This window comes from Cetorhinus maximus, chromosome 7, assembly GCF_964194155.1.
Source record: "Cetorhinus maximus chromosome 7, sCetMax3.hap1.1, whole genome shotgun sequence".
In the NCBI taxonomy this organism is placed as follows: domain Eukaryota; kingdom Metazoa; phylum Chordata; class Chondrichthyes; order Lamniformes; family Cetorhinidae; genus Cetorhinus; species Cetorhinus maximus.
The window spans coordinates 114,342,869-114,367,844 of record NC_135885.1 but is presented as its reverse complement, the minus strand read 5'-3'; the positions used below and the strand labels follow the sequence as shown (position 1 = coordinate 114,367,844).

Below are 24,976 nucleotides of genomic sequence, written 5' to 3'. Positions count from 1 at the left end.
ACAATAGATTCAAGTTTTAGGGCTTAGCTACATAGAAACATAGAAACTAGGAGCAGGAGTAGGCCATTCGGCCCTTCGAGCCTGCTCCGCCATTCATTATGATTATGGCTGTTCATCCAAGTCAATAGCCTGCTCCCGCTTTCTCCCCATACGCTTTGATCCCTTTCACCCCCAAGAGCTATATCTAACTCCTTCTTGAAAACATACAATGTTTTGGTCTCAACTACTTTCTGTGGTAACGAATTCCACAGGCTCACCACTCTCTGGGTGAAGAAATTTCTCCTCATCTCAGTCATAAATGGTCTACCCCGTATCCTCAGACTGTGACCCTGGTTCTGGACTCCCCCACCATCAGGAACATCCTTCCTGAATATACCCTGTCTAGTCCTGTTAGAATTTTATAGGTTTCTATTGAGATCCCCCCTCATTATTCTGAACTCCAGCGAATATAATCCCAATCGACTCAATCTCTCCTCATATGTCAGTCCCGCCATCCCAGGAATCAGTCAGGTAAACCTTCGCTGCACTCGCTCTATAGCAAGTACATCCTTCCTCTGATAAGGAGACCAAAACTGCACACAATATTCCAGGTGTGATCTCACCAAGGCCCTGTACAATTGCAGCAAGACATCCCTGTTCCTGTATTCGAATCCTCTGGCTATGAAGGCCAACATACCATTTGCCTTCCTTACCGCCTGCTGCACCTGCATGCTTACCTTCAGCAACCAAGTCTCGTTGCACATTCCCCTCTCTCAATTTATAGCCATTCAGATAATAATCTGCCTTCCTGTTTTTGCTATCAAAATAGATAACCTCGCATTTATCCACATTATACTGTATCTGCCATGCATTTGCCCACTCACTCAACTTGTCCAAATCACACTGAAGCATCTCTGCATCCTCCTCACAACTCACCCTCCCACCCAGCTTTGTGTCATCTACAAATTTGGAGATATTACATTTAATTCCCTCATCTAAATCATTAAGATATATTGTGAATAACTGGGGTCCCAGCACCGATCCCTGCAGTACCCCACTAGTCACTGCCTGCCATTCGGGAAAAGACCTGTTTATTCCTACTCTTTGTTTCCTGTCTGCCAACCAGTTTTCTATCCATTTCAATACACTACCCCGAATCCCATGCGCTTTAATTTTACATGCCAATCTCTTATGTGGGACTTTGTCGAAAGCCTTCTGAAAGTCCAAATAAACCACATCCACTGGCTCCCCCTCATCAACTCTACTAGTTACATCCTCGAAAAATTCCAGTAGATTTGTCAAGCATGATTTGTCAAGCATCAGTTTTAGTTTCGTCAGTTCTTACTACTGTGACAAAAATGCCTTCTTGTATAAATGAAAGACTCATGACCCTCTGTATCCCAGAAACAAGAGCTTGTCATGCTGTAGTTACTAATGAATATCTTCTCACGATGGGTGAGGAGGATGAAGTAAATAGAACTTTGGCCGGAATTTTCTGGCACTTCCCGCCAGTGGGATCTTCCAGTCCTACCGAAGTCAGTGGCCGCTTAAGTGGCCCACCACATCCACCCCTGGGGGATCCACCACATAGTGGGGGGAAGGGGGGTGGTGGAAAGGTTGGGGGTGGGGGCAGAAAATTCCAGCCTTCTACTTTGAAATGCACGATATCCTAACAAATCACAGAGGACAAAATGATCCATATTGGCAAAGAGGTAAACATAAAAAGGTTTGCAAAGATGACTAGGGCAATGTGTGAATGATAACTGTTGGACTGATTACACAGGGCAAAATAATTTTTTTATAAGCATCACAAACACGAAAAGATGGCAAGAAAGCTAAATGTGAAATGTTGAGCAACTGAGGATGCAAGAAATAAGTTCCATTTGGATAGTGTACTACCAATAATCAATACTGCTGAAAACTACTTTAACTTCCATCTTCCAGCAAACCATTAGCTTTCAAGAAGAACGCATTGAGATTGGTTCAATCAAAATGACCAGAAAATTATAGACCTCATCAACTGTAATTACTTCACTTCCATTAAATAGCAGAACCATCCTAACTTATAGGCCAAGAAAGAATAGTACCATCGACTGCAATCTGAAGTACAGCATAAGCTGTGTTCAGTTGTTGCCAAAAGAAAGCCAAAGAAATCAAAGGCTATGTTATCATCTTGGGACACAACAATATTTTGATGCAATCAAAGCCAACTTCTGAGATCAGCGCGCCTTCAGTCAAAGTGTGGTAATTATCTTACTAAGAATTAGGGGGATTTTTAAAGCAATGGAAGGTGTATATCCATGACCTTCTCCATAGGGACTCAGCTGTCAGCAACAAATAATTGTCCAGGTGCCACAAAATAATATCTCAAATGGAATATGCCACTCACCCATTTTCAGAAGTAGAACAGCGATCAAATAGATGCATAATAAGGATGTTGGATCAACTGGATCAATGGAAACCCATAAACGTAGAGGCAAGTTGCTTGCCAGTAAACTCCAATTACTTATGTAATAAATTTGGGAGTAGGAAGAAGTGTCCCAAAGATGGAAATATCATAACTGTCCAGAAAAATGGTGGGAAATCAGATTGTAGCAGTTATCATATCACATGCTAGCTACAGAAAGCATGTCAAGAGCAGCTGCGTGATTTATATATGCCATTTATCAATCTTGTTCAGACTTATGATTCATGAATAGAGAGCCTTTATGCAAAACTCTGGTTGCTTCCATAGAGTTGTCTCAATTGTTAGATAACTTCACAAAACCATGAGCTTCTGTCAGTCTATCCTGCCACATGGAAATCAGGGCTGGATTTTTCTGTGGCTCAGGTAATCCCAACCTTCACAATTCTTTTTCCTTTTGACTTGCACACCTAATTCACGGTGTGACTATGCTCAGGACTTTTGTCTTTTCACAAAGCAGTCAAGCTGACAGTGCGTTTTCTGAACCACAGTGTCCTCTGCATGAGGTGGGCACGTTGGAAGGCCCTCCTTGGTTCTCCAACAAAGCAACCCAGCTCCCAACATTGTTTTAAGGCACCCTAAATCTCCCTCCTCATCCCCCAGCCCCCACCCCCACCCAACCCCCATTGCACCCCATGCCTCCTCAGATTGCTCATCCTACACCATGGCCCCTCAGCCTGTCCATGTCACCTCCACCTCCCCAGCTACCCCGCCATACCACCCCATGCCCCCCATGTACCCTCCATAGTCACTCACCCAGTGTCCTCTATGTACAAAACAAAAACAGAATTACCTGGAAAAACTCAGCAGGTCTGGCAGCATCGGCGGAGAAGAAATCAGTCAACGTTTCGAGCCTTCATGGCCCTTCTCCGCCGATGCTGCCAGACCTGCTGAGTTTTTCCAGGTAATTCTGTTTTTGTTTTGGATTTCCAGCATCCGCAGTAGCTTTTAGCTTTTTGTTTTTATCCTCTATGTACAGTCCTCCGGAGCCATGCAATAGCAATGGGAGTTAGTTTAAAATCATTGGAAAAAAGTTAAACCTCAAACAGTCTAATAAAACCCTGAATTCAAACCCACTATCATTAATACTGGAGAAAAGTGACTCCAATATAAAAATCCTTTAAGTGTGCATTCAATTTGAAAACAAACAAGAAACCACATCGAAGGCATATTCTGTTATTCCAGCATCTTAAAAGTGTCAATCATTCCTGGATCAATCATATGCTGAGCTGAAGCCATTATAAGCTTTTGAAACCCAACCAAGGATTCATAATAGCTACAGCTGTCATAACAAAAGCTTCCAGCTACATTGCCTGAATCTGACAGAACAGAATGGTGTCCCATTTACATTTCAAAGCAGAGTGTTTATCAATTAATGAAGAGGAGCAGGTGCAGAGATGTTATTCAACTTTCCAAAACATTAAGAAAAGAAATACAATTTTCCTGTGGTCTTAACAATGGGGATAATGACCATGGGAGAAGTGCGTGTATGTTTTGCATTCAAGGCCTTCCTATCCCATGAACAGGCCACACAAATATGGTGTGGGGCCAGAAATACAGAGTAAAATTGTTTTTCAGCAAAAAAAAATTAGTCCAGCATTTCACGACCTGATTCATGTGTCCTTTGGGAGAAGGAAATCTACCCTCAAAATTCGACAAGATAATAAATCTTTCAATCTAAGACTCTTACAGGCAAGACTCCATCATCACTGCTTTCCAGTGTGCTGATTGTTGTATATTTGCAGCCAGATATCCTAAGAACATCAGAAATGAGAGCAGGTGTAGGCCTCCAAACCTTCTCCGCCTCACGATTTTCAACAAAACCAAAGTTGATCTTCGACGTTGATTTCTCATACTATCCTCATATCCATTGATTCCCTTAGTATTCAGAAATATATTGATCTGTGTCACCCATAACATTACATACATAGGATATACAGCACAAAAACCGGCCATTCTCCCAATCAGTCCATGCCAGTGTTTATGCTGTAGTTAAGCCTCCTCTGATCTTTCCTTATCTAAATCCATCATTGTAACCCTCTATCCCCTTCTCCCTCATATGCTTGTCCAGTTTCCCCTTAAATACACCTATGCCATTCACTTCAACTGCTCCCTGTGGTAGCGAGTTCCACATCCTGACCACTCTCTGGGTGAATAAGATTTTTTTTCTGAATTCCCTATTGGATTTCTTGTATATCTTATATCAATGGTCTCTAGTTGTGCTCTTCCTCACAAGTGGAAATATTCTCTCTATATTGTCGCACTCACATGGTTATACCCATGGCTTTATGGAAAATAAACATTATACTTTCAAAAACAAAATGGAGAACAGACAATCTGTTTTGAAACAAGAGGTCAGGAGACCTTCCTTCTTGTCTGCCAATATGCATGGAACTGCACAAGGCTGGGAGTTGGCCTGCTTATCTGGATGGCACATTAAAATGCAATCGACCTTTTGGGCCATTCCATTGAGAAGGCATTAAAGTGCAATGGATCTTTCCTGTAGATTTAATGGTTGTTATTGTCCAAATCCCTGCAGAAACTCGTGCACAATGGCCCTGCAGAATGGAATTCTATAGATGGTGGTGAGGAGAAACCCATTCTATCACAAGGAGATGCAAATAACTGAAACTCAAAGCTTCTTGCATGCCAATGCCATTTGTGTGGACAATGAGAAAGCAGATACTATGGTCACCTGACAGAAACCAGTTTGTGATAAGGAATATTTATTAATACAAATTTTTGAGTTCAGTCAGTCAGGGAGTCAAGGAAACTAAGAGGGAAGAGATCCATCCCAGCAAAGAAAGGACCCCACCTAGAATCCACTAACAGGGAGAGAAGTGGAACTAGCATTTTACCTACTGATTTGAAGAACCAAGCCAGATCTACAGGGGCTCAACTGCACCTTGACTGGAGCAAAGTCAGAAACGTGCTGCTGCAAGTAGTAAGCCACTACAAATTCATTGCTGGAAACCTTCAACCTCCGTTTCTTCAGTCAACCAAAAGGGAATCATCAGGCCTGCAACATTTCAGGCTTCCATCTCAAGAGACTCAAGTAAAACAGTGAATTTTTGTCCTTTTAAAATGCCCAAGTGCATGTTAACTCTTTTGTAATCATCTTTCTTCTTTTGTTTATGTGCGTGCCTGTGTGCCTGTGTGAAGACACCACTAGCTCAGACTTAAAGGCTGAGGCAATCCGGTTTGCTCATTTAATCCCTCAGTTTGAGAATATAGGCCTAGTCCACTCAATCTCTCCTTATAGGACATCCCAGGAATCATTGTAGGAAATCTATTTTGCACTTCCTTCAAGTAAGTAAATCCTTCTTTAGGCTGGAAGACTAAAACTATACACAACATTCCAGGAATCTCACCAAGGTCCTATATAATCGCAGTGACTTTTTTTACTCTTAAAGGCTAACACATCATCTGGTTTCCGAATTGCTTGCTGCACTTGAATGCTGACCTTGTGTGTTTCATGTAAAAGGACACCCAGGTCCCTCTGAATACCAACATTTTCCAGTCTCTCACCATTTAAAAAACATTCTGCTTTTCAGTGTTTGCTACAAAAATGGATAACTTCACATCTCTCCATCTGTTAATCACTTATCCTTCACCTAAATCCTTTAGTGGCTTCCTTGCAGCCCTCTCACAACATATTTTCACGCCTTACTTTGCATTGTCAGCAAACCTGGACACATTACATTCAGTCACCTCATTTAATGTATTGCTATAGATTGTAAATAGCTGAGGCCCAGCACTGATCCTTGTGGTCCACCACTAGCTTACAATTTGCCCAGCCCGAAAATAACGTTTAATCCTTGTCTCGGTTTCTGCACGTTAACTAATTCTCAATCCATGCTAATATATTACTCCAATCTCATGAGTCCTATCTTTGTACAATAACTTCTTATGTGACACCTTATATCACATCCACTGGTTCTCCCGTATTTGCTACACGAGTTACAACCTCAAAAAACTCTAACAGATTCCTCAAAAAATGTTTCCCCTTCAGAACTCTGCCCTGCCATGTTATGATTTTCTAAGTTCCCTTTTACCACATTGCTAATAATACATTCTAGCATTTTCCCTACTATTGATGTCAAGCTAACTGGCCTATAATTCCCTATTTTCTCTCTCACTTTTTTCGTGAATAGCAGTGTTATGTTTGCTGCCTTCCAATCCACAGGGACCATTCTAGAATATATGGAATTTCAAAGATCAAAAACCAATGCAATCACTACATCTGTAGCCACCTTTTTTAAAATTCTAAGATGTAGGCCACCAGGTCCAAGGGATTTGTCAGCTTTTACTCCCATTTATTTCTTCAGGATTATTTTTGTACTAATTAGGAGAAATAAACACGAGAGGACATGGCTTTAGGGTGAAAGGGGAAAGGTTTAGGGGGAACATTAGGGGGAACTTCTTCACTCAGAATGTGGTGAGAGTGTGGAACGAGCTACCATCTGACGTGGTAAATGCGGGCTCACTCTTAAGTTTTAAGAATAAATTAGATAGATACATGGATGGGAGAGGTCTGGAGGGTTATGGACGAGGTGCAGGTCAATAGGACTAGCGGAATAATATTTCGGCACAGACTAGAAGGGCTGAATGGCCAGTTTTCTGTGCTGTAGTGTTCTATGGTTCTATGGTTCTAATCTAATGTCTTTAAGTCCCTCATTCTCACTGGACCCTTGGTTCCCCTCTATTTCCAGAAGGATTTTTGTGCCTTCTGCTGTGAAGACAGACACAAAGTATTCATTTAATGTCTCTGCCATTTCATTATTTCATATTATAATTTCTCCTGTCTCTGCCCCTAAGGGGTGCACATTTACTTTTGCCGATCTCTTCCTTTTTACCTCCCTATGGAAGTTTTTTAAATCTCCTACTAATTTACTTTATTATTCTATTTTCTTTTTCTGATTCCTCCTCCTTTTAGAATCCTCCCAATCTTCATGCTTACTAATCTGGCAACATTACAAGCCTCTTCCTTTAATCTAATACCAAAAAGCATATTTAACTTCTCTTCTTATCCTCAGTTAGACCACTTTTCCAGTGGGTTCATTTGATACTTAAGGGAATGTATACTTGTTGTGAATTATCTTTAAGCTACCTTAGACAAGCAGAATTTTGAAATGGGACTGGTGGACCTGAACCTGATACAATCACTGAGTTTCAAATGTATCTGAGATCTCCCATAATACTGTACCTATGTGAATTCCTGAGATTTTCCAGAAAAAAATTGACTGACAAGTAACATAAGTTTTCAAAAATTGTTCTTATAGATCTTAAAAGAGGCCTTGGGCCCAACTTTTAGCTTGCAGCCCAGGCATACCTCTGGCATATCTGCTAGAAAATTTTACTGGCCCTGGTGGGATATTGTTTCATGGAGAGGAAGTTGGGAAATTCTGGTAGGCTAGCTCTGCTGTACCAGATAATTCCACACATTATGCTACTTGTTAGGATCAGCAAAGGTACAAATTGCTTTAAGGGCTTTCCAAAAGCCTGAAAATGTCAGTGGAGAAATTAAATGAATCTATCTTTTGCAATGATAATTAATATCTCTTTTGGGGTCTGAAGAATTGTGCTGTTACTTTTCTTTTGGATCATTATTGGGAATGTTCTGCTGTGTTAGAGTAGTGTAGTGCCACTTTGATGTCCTTGGCCACCACTGGGGCAGGTGCCACTGATATGCCTTCATAGGCATGATGTGTCTTTCCTGAACATACTAATGACCCAAATCCTGTAATGTGGGACCATTAAGGCGTCCTCCAAAGTTAGTGACTTTTGGCCCCACTCTGACATTCTTCTGCTGGCAAAGCAGGGCCATCAGAATTTCAGATCGATTACTTTCAAAACTAGAACTATGATGACATTTGTCACGTATAGTGCGGAGTCTGGAGTGCAAGTGTGTTGTTTAACTGCCAACTTGCCTGTGCTTTTAAGGTGATTGCTCTTGGACTCCTTGGAATGCAGAATGTATCATCTTCCTGCATCAATTTTACTTAATTATAATATAGCTGCAGCAGTCTTTTCTCTGCATTAGTTTGAAGTTATGGTGAGTCAAAACAAGCAAAATGCAGACTTTAAGAAAGGTTGAATGTTTAAAGAGATTGCTCTACATTCTGCTCTTTGGAGTTCATGTTTAAAAATCGTAATTATCTAATTATTTGAATTAACCAACATAAATAAGAGAAAAGTTGGAATTTAGTGCTGAAATAATCAAAAAGAAATTTTCGCTCGGTGGGTGGGCGCGTGCCCGATGCGTGAAATGATGCGCGTCGGCGTCGGCCGAGCGTGCCGACATCAACGTGCATTCGCGTGATAGTTTGGCTGGCAGCCACATGCCGGAGTCGGCAGTGCACCCGCCGACAATTAAAAGGCCTATTAAGTCCATTAAATAATCAGTTAAACTAAAGTTAATTTTCAATTAACCTAAATTTTTTGCTGTCTGTCCAACCTAACAGTTGGCGGGCAGGTGAAAAGGCCAAGCAGCCTTTGCATTTTTTGGAAACCTCATCCACGGGTGGGATGAGGTCTCAAAAGCAAATAAAAATAAAATATAAGTTTTACAATTGAATTAGTAACATGTCCCTGCTTATGTGACAGAGTCACATGAGGGGACATGTTTTATTACATTTTTATTTTCTTTATTTTTTTTTAACAGCACTTCATCTCCCTGAGGCAGCTCTGTGTTTCACACTGGGCAAGCCTTAATTGGCCCACCAGCATGAAATCGTGGTCTGGTGCCGATCGCGGGCAGCGGCCGACTTCCTGACCATTCCCATCGAGCCCGTCCACCAAGGGCAAAATTCTGCCCCTTGAATCAAGAGTTATCTACTAAAGTAGTCTCTGCAATGAGTGTGACTAATATGACGTGTCATGGTACTGCACAATTCATGCACCAGTGCATCATTCTCTAACTCATAAACTTCATCTAGTTGAACTTCATGTTGAAGGAAGTGCAGTGAATGGCTTTATGCAGTAACATGGTTTTGCCAACTCCTAGGAATTGGAATGGTCCACCACTGTCATGTGACTATGACTCTGAAGGCACTGCATCAGCATTAGTCCATCTCTAGACCGTAATTGCTGTCAGGTTCTCCATGCCTTTAAGGGTATTGCTTTTACTAAACTACTGACCACTCAACCTTTCTTGCTGGCTCCTATGTTGCTCATATTATTAATGTCTTTCTCTCCACAAGTAATGGCCCGCTCCTTCAAATCTGCTGTCAACTCTCAAAACCAACCCTTCTCCAACCTGTCCTCTTTTTTTTGACTGCACTGGTGTATGGCCCCTTTATATTTTTTTTTTGCACAGTCAAACATATGTGGTCATTTAAAAAGGGCCAAATTGATTTGCAGCTCGCACAGGGACTCTCTTTCTTCTCTAATGTCCTTGAAAGTGCTCTCATCTCTCAAATTCATGCACACCTTTCCTGGGATTCCATGTTTGGATCCTTCCAATCAGCTATCTACCTCAGTCACAGTCCCAAAATGCGTCACATTAAAGTCACAAATTACATCCTATATGATTGTGACAAAGGTAATCTATACCTCCTAAACTTTCTTGACCTGTCTGCAGCTTTTGACACTTTTGATCACACCATCCTCTTCCAACATCCATCCATTGTAATCCACCTCAGTGGAATTGTACTCAATTGGTCCCATTCTTAGCTTATCAGAGCTAGAGATTCAACTTCAATGGCTTCTCTTTTCTCTGCTGCATAGTTAGCTCAGGTGTCTTCCAACTTGGCCCCCTCTACATGCTGCCCCCCGGAGACATCATCTGAAAACACAATTCCACATGTACACTGATGACATGCAGCTTTACTTCACCACCTCCTCTCTTAACCTCTCCACTGACTCTAAATTGTTGGACTTCTTATCCAATATTAGTAGTGGATGAGCAAAAATTTTCTTTCCAGAAATCAAATATTGGGAAGTCCAAGGCCATTGATTTTGGTCCCTATTAAAATCTTTTCTGCCTAGCCCATGACTCCATCCCTCTCCTTGGCAACCGTCTAAGGCTGAATGAGACTGTTTGTAACCTCAGTGTCATATTTGAATCCAAGATGAACATTTGACCAGTTCACCTTTGTAAAGACTGGCATTTCCACTTCCATAACATCGCCTGACTCACTTCTGTTTCAGTTCCTCTGCTGCTGAAAACCTCATCCATGTCTTTATTTCCTTTAGATGACTAGTTTAATGCAGCCAGTCTCCCGCATTCTATCCAGAGTAAACTTGAGGTCACATCTGCCGTCTGTGTCCCATCTCGCACCAAGTCCCTTTCACCATCACCTTGTGCTCACTGACCTACACTGGCTCCCAGTTAAGCAATTTTTATCTTTGTTTCCAAATCCCTCTCTGGCCCTGCCCTCCTTATGTTTGTGATCTGTTCCATCCCCACAATCCCCTAAGATGTTACGCTTGTCTTTCTATACAATTGGTGGATGTACCTTCAGCTGTTACAACCCTAAACTTTGGAATTCTATTCCTAATCCTCTCCACCTCTCTACGTCACTTTTCTCCTTTAACACACTCTTTAAAACCTATCTCTATGATGAAGCTCTTCATCATCTGTTCATACTTGGTCTTGTAATTCCCCTGCGAAGGGTCTTTGTTTTATTATGTTAAACATGCCATATAAATAAAAGTTTTTTTGTTATCATTTCTGCAGAGGCCCTTTTTGACTCAGGCCGAGTGCTGAAATTAGAGCCAATGTTTGTTCCTGTACTACTGCATGCATTTTCTGAATAGGAAAGTAATCCTCATGCAGGGGACTAATGTGACATCCTGTTGCACAACATCAAGGTCTCTACATGGGAGCAGTGTTATATGAATAAAATCTGGAAATGCATCTCATGCACAAATGGGATGAAAAATAAGCCACAAAGCACATTAAAGTTGACCCCAGCATGTTTTATAACAGGGAATTAGAAGGTAGTTTACATTGTAACACACTGCATCTGCCATCTTCCAGTGTGCTCTTCTCAGCAGTTCTTACACGAGCAGCGAAACCAAAAATATGCCTTTCTCAGGTGCTGTTTCTAAGTAGCTCCATATGTGGCAACTCTATTTAATTAGCACTAATCTTGTAGCATTTGTCACATAAAGATGTGTTAACTGTGGTCATAGTACAGCTATTTAAGTACCGGATTTCCCATGATGTTGCTTCAGGACATTTTTTTAAAGGCAGACTTATTTGAGCAGTCCTCACATTACTGACTCAACTTGGTCCTAAATAGTTATAGGGTTATTCAGAGATACAGGGCCGAACTAAGTCAAGGACAGTAAAAGTTCTCTATTTTAGTTCTAACTTAAATGTTTAAATATTTTGAGTTGGACTTAACTGTAGTGAAAATTAAATAGCTACTTAATTAGCCTTTCAGTTGAACCGTATAAAATACTGGGCTGTAACTTTCAAGCTCCTGGCCTTCGTATTGGGGGCGTACCCCAAAGATGCACTGGGGAACCTCTCTTGGATGTTCCCAGGTAAGGTTTTCATGACAATTGCTCGGAAGTGCAAACTTCCCCCCGGGCAATTCCCCTGCACTGGGAACCATCCGAAAATGCAATTTAAATTGCAAACTTTGGATTGTTCTGACTGGGTGACACCAATAGTTGCCCAGAAAAAGTAAGAAGAATTAAAACCTCTTCTAACTTCTGGATAACCATTGGACTGACCCCTCCCCCCCCGCCACGGGACTCCCTGCCGAACCCCCAGGGGTCTCCCCCCCACCCCCACTCTGACTACATTCCCACGGGACTCCCTCCACTCCTAAGGCCTGACCTGACCACCCACCCCCCCCCCCCCCCGCCCATGTAACATGTGGCTCAACCCAACCTTCCCTCCTCCTGAGGACTGATCTGACCCACTGCTGCACCCCCCCCCCCCGGCCCCCCACCCCCAACCAACCCCGGGGCGATGCCCAGGCCCAACACAAACCACCACCCCCCCAACCCACCCCACTGACCTGACCGCCCTCAAAAATCCACCTCCCCAAATCCTACCCACTTACCTCAGACATTTACCTTCTCCCTGGCCTGTCAAGGACCTAAAAATGTGGCTGGAAATTTAAACTTACCTGGTTTACAGCAGCTAGTACCGTAAAAAACTGGGTGTGGCCTCCTTACCTTTGACAGAGTTGCACTTGACGCTAGGATCCAGGGACACGCTACACTACCCAGGGCTGAATTTTACGGTCGGCGTGCAGGGGTGGGCCCGACACTCCGGTGTTTAAAATGACGCACGATGACGTTGGGTGTGTGTCCTAATGTTATCGCGCATCATTTCGATATTTTGTTCGGCAGGCATGCGCTGGAGGCAGCTGTGCGCCCGCCGAAATGTCAATGGCCTATTAAGGCCACTGGAAAAGTAATTAGTCTAGTTAACAATGCTGCCAGTCCAACCTTAAGGTTGGCGGACAGGCAAAGAGCCCAAGCAGCCTTCGCAATTTTCAGGAAACCTCATCCACGGGCGGAATGAGGGTTCCTGAAACTTATGTAAAATAATTAAATAAATTTTCCCAACTTCACAAACATGTCCCAGCTCATGGGACACTGTCACATGAAGGGACATGTTTAAATAAATTTTTACTTTATTTATTAAAAAGTTTTATAATCCATTCAATCTCCTTGAGGCAGCTCCATGCGCATGCGCAAAACAGCTCAGGCCCTGACTCTTTCTCCTCCCCCTGCCCGCACAGGTAGCGCTAAGTGCGACTGGCTGCACTTTATGTTGGGCAGGCTTTAATTGGCCCGCCTGCGTAAAATGGCGGCACGCAGACAATCACGGATGGCGATCAGCTCCGCGCCCGACCCCGCCCGCTCCCGCCCAGCCCGCCCGCCATAGGAAAAATTCGCCCCCATATCTGCTGTCACTGAAACATTTGTAACCTCCATTTTCAATTGCTTTAACATCCTTCACCAAACTCTACGCAGCTCCAATTGGCTCAAATCCCTGCATTTGAATCCTATCGCATATCAAATTTCTCTCACCCTTATCCTCATTGGCATCTACTAACTCTCATGTGGATTTCAAATCATCATCCTTTTTTACAAATATCTCCATGGCCTATCTCTCCATCCTACCTCTGCAATCTTCCACATAACGTTCTATCTCACACTCTTTATTCTCCTGATGTTGGCCTAATAAGTGTCCTCACCCCCTCATCATTGTTGACAGCACCTTCAGTCTTTCTAGCCTTGCTGGAGCTTCATTTGTAAAACCTCTGCCTTGCTACTTCGCTACTCTTTACAAAACTCACTAAAATTTGGTTTCTTTGGCCATTCCTTTGGTCAGCTGCCCCAGCTCTTCCCTTCTCAGTGTTGATTTACTCCCTTTGTTCAATCAAGTGGCTTGTTTCCATTAAAGATGCTATACAGGGATAATGTCCAGACCACACACCTTGTGGAAAGAGCTTTGGTGACCATTGGATAAGGCACACTGTTGAAAGTGTAGAGTGCAAATCTATCCTTTATTACTAAATATTGCCATTATGTTTCTTGCAACTGATTGGATCCAGACAGTGCTATTAACAATTACAAAAGCTATATTAATTGAGACACAGGCTGGGATTTTCTGGCCCCACCATGGCGCAACCCACTGCAGAAGATCCGGCCGCCCACCCAAAAGTCCATTGTCTTTCAGTGGGACTGGACAATGGGCAGAGCCGGAAAATCCAGCCCACAGTCTTTATATTAGCAGATAGATTTGTGCAGTACGTGAATTCCGAGCCTGTCCTTCTTTATATTTCATTTATTTTTGGCATACTTATCCTTGACCTGGAACAGCTCCATTGCTAAATTGCTTTGAAGTACTCTTGGAGTAGTGGGATTGAGGCAGGAAACTGTCATGTGCAGCCTTGTACATACCATAAAATGCGGACATTAAAAGTTTACTTTGCATTTCCTCCAGGTCAGACATAATCTTCTGAATTCATTGGAATTCAATGGATACCTGACCCCACATTGACCTTTTAATGCCAGATTTGCCTGTTTGTCTGTTCTTAACCTTTCCCTGCACTAACTCATGCTTCCTCTCTGCACCAATACCACCCAAAACAGATTCATTGCTTTTTCACCCCATTGTTCACTGTGGTTTGTGGTATCTTGTGAGCAAACTGACGGCTTTTTTGCTTAGATAACAACACTCACTGTACTTCAAAGAAACTCATTCCCTCTGAAGCACTTTGAAACTTTTCTGAGAGAAATGTGATAAAGCAGCATATAAATTCAAGTTTTCTTTTCAGGTTATGGGCAATGCTTTTTCATTAAATTGTCCTGTTAGTTTTTGGGAATTCCTTTTTTTTTTGCTTAAGCTGCCTTAATTTTGAATGCAGTTCATTTTCCTTCATCCTCACCCAATATCCAGCTGGTTAGGACCACTGGTGAATTCCCTGGAGATTTTATTCAGTTGTATATTAAGAGATATGTAGCCACAGGTGAAAGAGCTGTTTTCTTAAATAAGTACAGCTTGTCTTAAGCAGGTATTGTTACAGGACAAAGCCAATGGTCTGGAAACTGGTGTTCTGTTTGTAACTTATTTGCTTTGCCTTTCTTGTGCTTCTTATTATGGTTTCAGTTTTGGCCTTGGTCAGGTTAGAGATATAGGCCAGAATTTTTTGGTAGCCAAGCAGGTGTGCAGTAGACACTAACGTTCACAAAATGGGGCACGATGACGTTGTGAGGGCGTCCCAATGTCATCGCGCTGCCTTGCGATATTTTGGTTGGAAGGGCACGTAGAAATCAGAAACGCACCCGCCAATAGTTAAAAGGCCAATTAAGCCCATTAAAAGACCAATTGACTGTGATTTTGAGTGACTTTGTGGTTTTACGCTCGGTGCACGGACCAATCGGCCAGGCGGCCTTCATGTTTTCCATTCATTCTACATCCAAGGCGGGATAAAAGGCCCACAAGATTTTAGTAAGGTGAGGAGTTAGGAGTTTTGCTGTGAGTTGTTTGTAGTTGATTTAGAGATCGTTTCGGCATTTTCTGCGTGTTCTGGATAATTCTCTGATTGCTAAACATCTGCAGAGGCTTTCTGCAAAAAGGCCCCTTTGGTACAGAAACCTGTGCAACCATCTGGACAAACACGGGGGTTGTGTTATCTGCTGGAGGGACCTCTTCAGAAGAGGAGGAAAGGGCCAGAATGGAGAGGAGGCCAGTTGCCCACACACATTATCCCAGGGTCGGCCCCATGGATCAAGAAGCACAGCCAGAAGGGGTGGAGGGCTAGCAGGATTTGCAAGGCACAAGAGTCCGGAGAAGGCGCCATTACCCAGCAGGTAAAGTGTACAGGCAGCGATCATGCTATTTGGACATGTCAGAGGTTCAGTGCTGAAGAAGGCTCTGCATCTCCAGGGACATTGTCACTTCTATCTGCGACATGATCAGCCCCGAAATTGCCTCCAACTGTGCAGGTGGTCACCCTATGCCAGTGGCTCTGAAGCTCCCAGCGGCCCTGAACTTTTATGCTTCAGTTTCATTCCAGGGATCAGTGGAAGATCTCTATGGAGTCTCGCAATCCACTGCCCATAGCTGCATCAAGTTGGTCACAGATGCACTGTTCTAAAGGATCAACACCTTCATTCACTTCATGACCGACAAGGCCAGCCAGGCAGAGTGAGCCAGAGGCTTCATTGCAATTTCAGGATTTCCCCAAATTCAGGGAGCCACTGACTGCACGCATGTGCCCTTAAAGGCACCAGCAGGGAGCCGGGTGCCTTTGTTGATAGTAAGGTCTTCCACTCTCTAAATATCCAGATTGTGTGTGACCACAAGAGTCAGATACTGCAAGTTTGTGCCAGATATCCAGGAAGCTGTCATGATGTCTACATCCTGTGTCATTACCAGGTGCCAAGGTTGTTCATTGTACCAGTATGTTTGGATGGTGGATACTGGGGGAACAAAGGCTATCTGCTGAAAAGGTGGCTGATGACGCCACTGAGACATTCAAGGACTGCAGCTAAGGAGAGCTGTCAAGCCTCTGTTAGGAACCTGGGTTTGGTTTCATTTTAGAGTTTTTTGAGTTGGAGCTGGGAAATCTCTAGGCCCTGTTTGTATACATGCATTTTTAATAAGGTTTTACGACTCTTGAAGTGAAGAAATGGGTTACCAAGGGGTTAGTAGTTTAGGGAAATTAAAAAAAACCCAAAAGTAGAAAACAATTGTGCTGTTGCCTAGTAACGGGATCAGAGAGAGACCCACATGGAGTCTAGAGACACAGGGAGACACAGAAGGGCAGATTTAAGTTCAACTGGTATGTATACATCACAGAGTGAAGAAAGAAACGGTCTAAGACTCTCTCTAGGTGGAAGTGATGCCAGACTGCTGAGGAAATGTGTTGAAGGAACTCATACTTATTGCTCTAAAGATAAAGTAATAGTGAATTTAGAGTGAGTTTTCTGAATATCTCAAGGGAGATACCAATTATGGAAGGACTTCCAGTGAATGTTCATAAGTCTACTGGAAACTGAACCAGCTCCAGCTTTGGTGTGGAAATAGTGTTACCTCTTCACTGGAGTGTTGGGTCTGTAAGGATATTGCTGGGATAAAAGGGATAGTGTGAGTTTAAATCATTTTTCCTTGGTGCCTGTGTTGAAATTTTTCCAAACCTTTTGTTGTCCAGTGTGATATAGTTAATGTTTCTTGTTTAATAAAGGTTTTATTTTTTTGTTAAAATGTCAACAGTGGACTCTTGTGAATCTGTTTCAGTAAGTATCCTCCATGTTTAAAAAAAAATTATGGGGTAGAATTTTCCCCCATCGGGGGGTTGTGCGGGGGCAGGCGCGGACCCAATCGGCGCCACTGATTGGGTCCGTGCTGCCATTTTACGTGGCAGGCCAATTAAGGCCTGCCCAGTGTGATGCATACCCAGAAGTGCTATGCGCTCCCTGTGCGGGTGGTGGAGGGGCTTCCCTGAGTCAGGAGTGTGCTCTTTCGCGCATGTGCCTGAGGTGCCTCAGGGAGATTAGTTTTTAAGTTTTAACAGTTCAATAAAGTGTTGAAATTTTTTTATGACATGTCCCCTCATGTGAAACTGTCATATGAGCTGGGACATGTGTATTAATTTCAATAAAAATTTTTGAGAAAATTTAAAATCATTCATGAAACCTCATCCCGCCCATGGCCACTAAATCCCTTATCCATCTCTTACATTGGCAGTGCCCTGTTGAGGTCATTGCCAGTGTCTGAGCTCACAAGTTTAAACGCAACCCCAGAAACCACTGAGTTCCCGGAGCTGCCTTTCCATGAGAGAGTCACCACTCTCTCTTTGGAGGAAGCTGTGCGTTCAGAGCTCTGGACAAACACAGTGCTTACACACCACATGGATTCCTCCAACACAGAGACCATGGCATGCAGACTCTCAGGGATTTCTGCCAGATCTTCCCCTGCATCCCACTGGGCATCCAGCATCTGCCATCTGATGGACGACAGTAGAGGCTCATCATCTGCCTCGGGCTCAGCATCCTGGTCTCCAGCAATCCTCTGACTGCCAGCGCCCTGAGGACTCTGCCTCCGCCAGCTCCTGGGGAGAGCGTAATGTATCTTCACCACTGTGCCCTACCATCTGAGCCGAGATGTTTATGCCTACCGACGTGCCTGTATCTGCACTGATGCATGGTGCAGTGGGAGTATGTGACATGGGTGCATCTGGCTACTGGTCATCCTCTGAGGTCAAGAAAGGGCCCTCAGTGTCCTTCTGGGGTCACGAGGATATTCCATCTGAGGGAGAGGAAAAAAAATTGTCAATCCTGGACAGCATTACAAACTCAGAGTGCAGAGAATCTGGTCGCTTCTCAGAATGGACGCCTGGCTGAGCAAAGGTTTCTGAACGGACAATCAATGGGCTTAGTGGATTTCACATGTCAGCCTTACAAACACTGGCCTACATCTCTCATAAACTCTCGCAATCTCTCCCCTGTCCACTGGACTCTTAATCTCCTCTGAGACCCCTGCCTCTCCACGGCCAGTGGACTTGGCTCCACGTTCACACGCCATCTCCAGCATTCGCTCCTCCGCCTGACTTAAGAGCAGAAGATTGGGGACACCACCAGCTGTCTGCCCTCGCTGCTGCATATTGTGACTCCTCTTCTCCTGTAAGGACATAAGTGCTTTCGTTAGTCCCCCCTCTACATGCCAGAACATACCAGCCTCCCCCACCCAAAGACAGAGGCTCAGGTGCCCATCACAGGGCCACACATCATCCTTACATACACGCCAACCATCCGGTCGAATCAGATGTAGTTTTGCAAGGCACAGGAATATGTGCCAATTTATGCTCTGCATTTCACACCTGTGAGCACCACCAAGTGCTGCCACCCACAAAGTCATCTATCCACAGTTACACCTGGATTCAGTTCTCACCATGGTCATTGAACTTTTTCCCACGCTGGATCCAGGTCCTTTGCACGACATCATGCCCGCTGACCTGACCTACCCCCCTCCATCCAGGCCTTCTTTGTTAAGTGAGGTGGCTTCCCCTTTCTATCTCGCGGCAGCAAGATGTTGCGCGGGCACTGACTGCCTTCAGCAAAATCTGCAGGCACTCATCAGAAAAACAGAGGGCAGACTGGCTCTGGGCATTTCCATCCCGCTTGACATGGGCTCCGGGTGTGGATGACATATTGCAGACACTAACAGCACAAGAACTGAGAAAAGTAGTCAGTTCCTTGGAAACTCAAAGCAGCTCCCTGAGGCTGCTGAACACCGATTGTCAGCCTTCAGGGAGCTCCATTTAAACCCCCTGCCCACATGCTTATTCCTCCCGGCACCCGCCCTCTTTCTGCCTCTGTTGGCAGCACTGAGCCTGTTTCAGCGCGTGTTTCATGCTGTCCAGCAGTTAATTGGCCAGCCAGCGTGAAATTGATGTCAGGAACCAATCACGGGCGGGAGCAGATTTCGCATCTGCCTCCAGTCCCGCCGATCACACTCCTCCACCAGGCCTAAAATTCAGACCATAGTTAATTTACTTCCAACAATAAGCATTTTTAGAAAAGTCAATAAATTATATTGGCAGTTTACTGATGACATGCTCCCAGGGGTAAGCCCCATCAACAGGAGACCAAGCCAGAGAAATGGAACTACAGTGTGGCAGCCCTCTCTCTGATATTCACTGGCATTGAACAAGATTTCCATCTGAAAGCTCAGGATTCATATACCACTCTATATATGTAAAAGGTTGACAGGTTATTTGAAGTATATCAGAAATTATTTTGGCTTTTCAGATGTACATTTAATTTGTATAGCCCTGCTATTAATTAAGAATGTCTTGGTGCTTTTAATGGTTGATTAGCTAAAAGATATTGGAGAATGTCTTTTCTTCACTATTTTTCACACTTCCATCAAGCATGCTGAAGTCAAGTGTGGCACACAGAATGAACTGAAAATGCTTAAATGCATTTCACTTAGGTTATTTGGGGGCAACAAAAATATATTTTTTAGCCATCAGTTCAAAGTCAAGTCTCAGAAGAAAAGCATTTTGATCTGATTCAGTGCCCCACCAAGACCCTATTAGATAAATACATCTATTCAATATCCTTTCTTAACAGTTGGCCAGCCCTTTAATCTCAATGAGCTCCCTTCACCTCTCAAGACCCAAGGAACAGATCCTTGGATGGGATAAAAAAAATCACAGCTAAATATTAGCACAGACAACACTGTCCATGAATCCATTGCATGAAGCTAGTAGCAATTTTGCATCCTTAGGATAAGGATTATACTGGATGAAAATACAATCAAAGCACAATGGAAAATGCTCATCTTAAAGTTTGTTTTGACATATAATGGAATTGAATATAGCTGAATTAGGAATCTTGAGTATTAGATACAGATGTTGATTGACAAATGGTACAAAATTATCCTGTTGTTCAGACAATCCTCACTCTAATAAGCGTCTGAACATATTTAATGGTGCCAGATGCCTCTTACTCACTGGAATGGCCTGGACTTTCAAGCTAAGCATAAGATTTATGGGAGATTTATTTGTATACCTCTGCCTTGCCATAATGTTCAAGGTATTTTCAGCACATTTAGTCATTGGCAATGAAAAGAAAATGCCAAAATCAAATCATTATTTTTTAGGTCAACTAATATCTTCCAGAAACAAATTAAAACCAGTTCCTAAGCTGTGAGCAGTTAACAAATATGAAATAAATTGATTAATAATATTCAGTTGGAGAAACAAACCAAAAAATAATAGATGCAGTGAGTTTCAAACACTGCAATGCTTACAGGCAGGATGGGTTTTGTTAAGTGAAAGGGAAAAAAAAGTTAAGTAGATTTATTTTTAGCTCAGGGTTACAGCCCAGAAAAGCCAATATTCCTTTTAATTTAAAGCAAGCTGTAAATATATTACGCATCACATTTATGCACGGAGATTTCTTTTTGTTTTTACATTATTCATTTTATTGCAGTTGAGTAATCTATCTGCATTTCTGAAGCTTGCTTGCCTGCACAGTTAACCCTCCATATGGTCCAGATCTCACCCTTTGACAATTTACTGCAGATTGAATTATTACTGTGGGAAAGTGACCAATTGTGAATATGACCCTTTCAGTTACTTGAGGGAATCTATAAACTATCTTTGGCTGAAATAAATGCTGCAATTCAGTATGATTCTGCCCAAGCCTGTCCAGTATGGAGCCAAATTTGAGAAGCCAAATTTTCACACTAAAATTGAAGTAAGATTTGTAAACTTTGCTCATGCAGCATTAAATTTTTGAGCTCTGGAAGTTTATTTTAATAAATTCCAGGCTTTTCCAGGCAAGGCAACAGCAGCAAATCTTGGTTTAGGTATGACTTTGTTAAAATCATGTCAATTTGGATTAATTTGAGTATCCAGCTGAATTGGACTCACTGTTGGTTATAATGTACGTAATTATTTTTGGCAACAATTTTATACGTGCTAAATTTTATTTATTTTACTTTTAAGCGATGAAAGCTGATGTTCATTTGTTGTAATTAGGCACTGGTCTCCACAGATTAGTTATCCTGATAACATATTGGCCCAGATCTTCTGGCCTCCGGATCACTGGAGTCTGGACATACCCCCAGTATGCGTGCCAAGACCCCGCAGAAGTGCCAATGCAATAACACTGTTGGAATTGCCTGTGAAGTTTACACTTCTGATGGGCAATTAACCTGTTCCCTGGGACCCTCTTAAAAAGTCTCCGATTCTTAGTTAAAGTTGGAGATTTTGGATAGTTCCGACTTACTTAAATGCATGATTACCCCGGGAATGTTAGACAGAAAATATCTAGTCTAACTCCTGGATAACTTTACAGCTGACACACCGAATCCCCCCTCAACCACTCGACTACAGCTAAGTGAGATTTATAAACTACAGGAAGGTTAATCTTCTCCCTCTTAGATGAATCGGATGGACATACAAAATATGGGATGCTTATAACAGTGAACTGGATGATATGTATAGCAACATAATTATGTAAGCAATAACTTATTCAAGCTGAAGATAGTGTAACTTCCATGATAACACTGCCATAAAAATGAAACATGCCAAGTACCTGTAGGGTTCCATAAGTAACAATCATTAGCACACTCTTAAATACTAGGGAACAATTCCTATCTCTTGATCCAGTACAATGAAACAAATGGGAGCTCCTACCTGAAGTATAAGAGAATGGTAAAACCCTCTTACTACAATACAAAAGAATCTTGGCAGCCCCTCTACAGTGCAAAATTCTATGGTATAATATACTCCTGTATAAAATGCTGGCTCCCCATACAATGCCCAAAGCTTTTTAAGATGCTCACTCTGCAACATTGCTGCACATTACATCCTTCTGTACAAGAAAATACATTCATATTTAATATGTGTTATAATAAAAAAAACCCACAGCATGAGCCTGTCCTCTCTAACAAACCTACTGAGAACCAAAAATCATCTATTTGAGCTTTCAAACTAGATTAAAATGAAAGCTTGATAGATTGATGGCAAGCTGCTTGATCCACTTTTGAACCATTGTGCTCTTTACATTAAATATAGCATAATATCAATAACATTTAGTTTGGCGATCCCTTATCCTAACGCCAGTTGTGAGCTAAACTGATGCAATACTGCACTGTAAGAGGATCCTGGTTCCACGATGCGCACTGTTAAAACATCTGTCTTCTGTAAGATCATTCCATTTTTGGGAATGTGTTGTATATAATTGTGTTGTGTTGTGAATGTGTTGCCTTTTGCATGTAGTAACTAAGTTATGTCTACAGATAGAACTCTTCATGGATGCTTACAATGTCTGCAAATTTAATGAAGATGGTATCCCCTTATGAATAACAATGCTGTTTTTTGAAACAGCTAATTTCAAAGGAAATTTGGCTTTAAAAAATGTTGGGCCAGATTTTGCTGTCAAAATAATGATGAAGCTAACAGTACTCACTGATATTTATAGATAAATGGTATAGTAACATCAAGTGAGGAGCAGATGCACAGTTAACTGTGAATGTTCAAAAGTTGAGGTTCAAGTTGCACCATTCCATCATTAGCTTTGCAAATACAGCCTTGTGCTGTGTGCCTTACCATTGACATTGAATGGCCTGGGGTTACAGTATTTTTTAATTTTGATTATGGGATGTGGGCATTGCTATCAAAGCCAGTATTTGTTGCCCATCCCTCACTGCCCTTGAAAAAGTTCCTGCATTTTGTGTGGTGTAGGTACTCCCATAGTGCTCGTTAGTTAGTGAATTCCAGGATTTTGACCCAGTGACAATGAAGGAACAATGATATGGTTCCAAGTCAGGATGGTGTTTGAATTGGAGGGAAACTTGAAGGTGACGGTATTCCATGCACCTGCTATCCTTCTAGATGGTGGAGGTCACAGGTTTCTGAGATGCTGTCGAAGAGACATTGACAAGTTGCTGCAGTTTATCTTGTGGATTAAAACAGTACAGCTACAATGTGCCAATGGTGGCTGGAGTGTTAATCAAGCGGGCTGCTTTGTCCTGGAGGATGTCAAGTTTCTTGAGTGATGTTGGAGTTGCACTCATCCAGGCAAATGGAAAGTATCATCCTCTCTTGTGCCTTGTAGATCGTGAAAAAACTTTAGGAGTCAGGAAGTGACTTACCTGCTGCAAAATTCCCAACCTCTCACCTGTTCTTCTAGCCACAGTATTTATGTGGCTCATTCAGTTAAATTTCTGGTCAATGGTGCCCCAAAGATACTAATGGTAGGGGTGTTCAATGATGCTAACGCTGTTAAATGTCAAGGGGAGGTGATTAGATTTTCTTTTGTTGAAGATGATTTGGCCTAGCACGTGTGTAACGCAAGAACATGTGTAACACAAGAACGTTACTTGCCATTTATCAACCCAAGCCTGAATGTTCAAGTCTTGCTGCATCCGGACATGGACTGCTTCATTCTGGTATAAAAACAGACAATGCTGGCAAAATGCAGCAGGTCTGGCAGCATCTATGGAGAGAGAAACAGAGTTAATGTTTCAAGACCATATGATTCTTCTTGAGAGCTGAAGAGAGGTAGAAATATGATGGTTTTTATGTCCATGTGGTGTTGTGAATGGAATTGTGCAATCATCAGTGAACATAGCCACTTCTGACCTTTTCATGGAGGGAAGTGACTGAAGATGATTTAGTCTAGGACACTGTCATGAGGAACTCATGTTGCAATGTCCTGGAGCTAAGACGACTGGTCTCCAATAATCACAGTCATCTCTGTGCTATGTATGAGTCCAACAAGTGGAAAGTTTTCCCTGATTCCCATTGACTTCAATTTTACTAGGGCTCCTGATGCCACACTTGGTTAAAGCTCCCTTGGCATCAAGGGCAGCCGCTCTCACTTCACCTCTGTAATTCAGCTCTTTTGCCTATATTTGGACCAAGGCTGTAAAGGGATCCTGGCAGAACCCTAACTGAACATCAGTGAGGTTATTGTAAGTGTCACTTATTAATAGCACTGTTGATGACACCTTCCATAGCTTTACTAATGATTGAGATTAGGCTGATGGCACAGTCATCTGTTAGATGGGATTTATCCTTATTTCATGGACAGGACATAGCTGGGCAATTTTCCATTTTATTAGGCAGATGTCTATGTTGTAGTTGTATGGGACAGCTCAACTAGGTATTCACCATTAATGACTGGATGTGGTAGGACTGCAGAATTTTGAGCTGTTGGTTTTAGGATCACTTAGTAATGTCTATAGCATATTACCTCCTCTATTTATCCTGCTACAGCAAAATCTGGCCCTATATTTTTAATGAAACCAGTTAAAGATGATATCCCCCTTTCAAGATCCCTTAGCCAATTTTAAGCAGGAGTCCTCAAGTTAGCAATCATACCTTGGCAAGATCAGGAGGCCTACTGATCTCCATCTTAATAGGAAAACGCCAAATTATGGGCACCTCTGTCTCCTCCAAAAGTTTAGTGGAAGGTATAACATTAAAAATGTTCTTTAACTTTGGGCTGCCTCTTTGGATAGCCCAAGTTTTCATGAATAGCAGCAGTAAGTTTTGTTGCTGGTGGGAATTTGAACTGGCTATTTACATAGAG

The 24,976-nt window shown here is 42.5% G+C and overlaps 1 protein-coding gene across 2 annotated transcripts in view; it reads left to right on the top strand.

The window, feature by feature from the left end:
* LOC144682992 (glypican-5-like) overlaps window positions 1-24,976 on the top strand; it is a 1,265,567-nt gene that overhangs the window by 974,493 nt on the left and 266,098 nt on the right. The window lies entirely within an intron of this gene.